We start from the raw sequence: 945 nt of genomic DNA, 5'->3' as shown, positions 1-945 counted from the left end.
GCCTTTGGATTTATTTTCCCACTTGTTGAAAACATGATGCAAATCCATATTCAGCACACTGTGTTCTTGCACAAAAGTAAGGAGAAGAAAAAAGCTTTTGTTTCAAGGGAACAGTTCTCACGCTTTTGTTTTTTCCTTTTTAGGAAACCGGGATGGATTTCCTCTAAAACTGTGTAGTTTGTAAACGTTCGTGTTTAGTCCTATACATACATGTCTTGCCAAGTCTAGTTAGGGTGGTTTGCCACAGTCTTTACCAGGGATATACTCGATGAATGAGCTTCAAGATTGCGTAACACAACATGCCAGTCTTGTTCTGTTGTCTCCTGAGTTTGTTTTTTTCCCACTCGATCAAAACATGATGCACACCATGTGTTCCCTGACACTGAATGAAATGTACAAGTGTCATTTATTTTTCTTAGGAAACTTGTTTTTCTTAGGAAATTGGGTTGGTTTTTCCCACTATTCTTTTTGTCTGGCCAAGCCAATGGATCACTTATCGAGCGCCATGAGACGTGTAATGTTTTGGCGCTCTATAAGTGAAATTAAAATTGAAATGTCGTTTGCCTCTACCGGTGCCTTTACTTGATGAGGAAGGTTCCAGATCACCGGGCTCAGATCAGGCCATGTCCTATTCTCATGTGAGGGTTCTAAAGTTGAATTTTGTCAGTTACGTAAACAAGGAATCGGGCGATTCTTCACATAGATCTCTGTTTCCTGAGGTCATCAAGTACTGTCGGTAGGAAAAAGGTTCCACCTAGCTAGCTAGTACTCGAAGACGTTGAGAAACAGATATGTGACAATTTGCCGAATTCTCCCTTAACACATCACTTTCTTCTCTCCGCCAAAAAAACACCCTAGATTGTCCTTGCACACACACACACACACACACACACAGCTTTGGATGAAACACAACCAGTCAGCTCACAACACTGATTTTGCTACACA

Source organism: Sardina pilchardus, chromosome 20 (assembly GCF_963854185.1).
Source record: "Sardina pilchardus chromosome 20, fSarPil1.1, whole genome shotgun sequence".
Lineage (NCBI taxonomy): Eukaryota > Metazoa > Chordata > Actinopteri > Clupeiformes > Clupeidae > Sardina > Sardina pilchardus.
Note: the sequence above shows the minus strand (reverse complement) of the source record.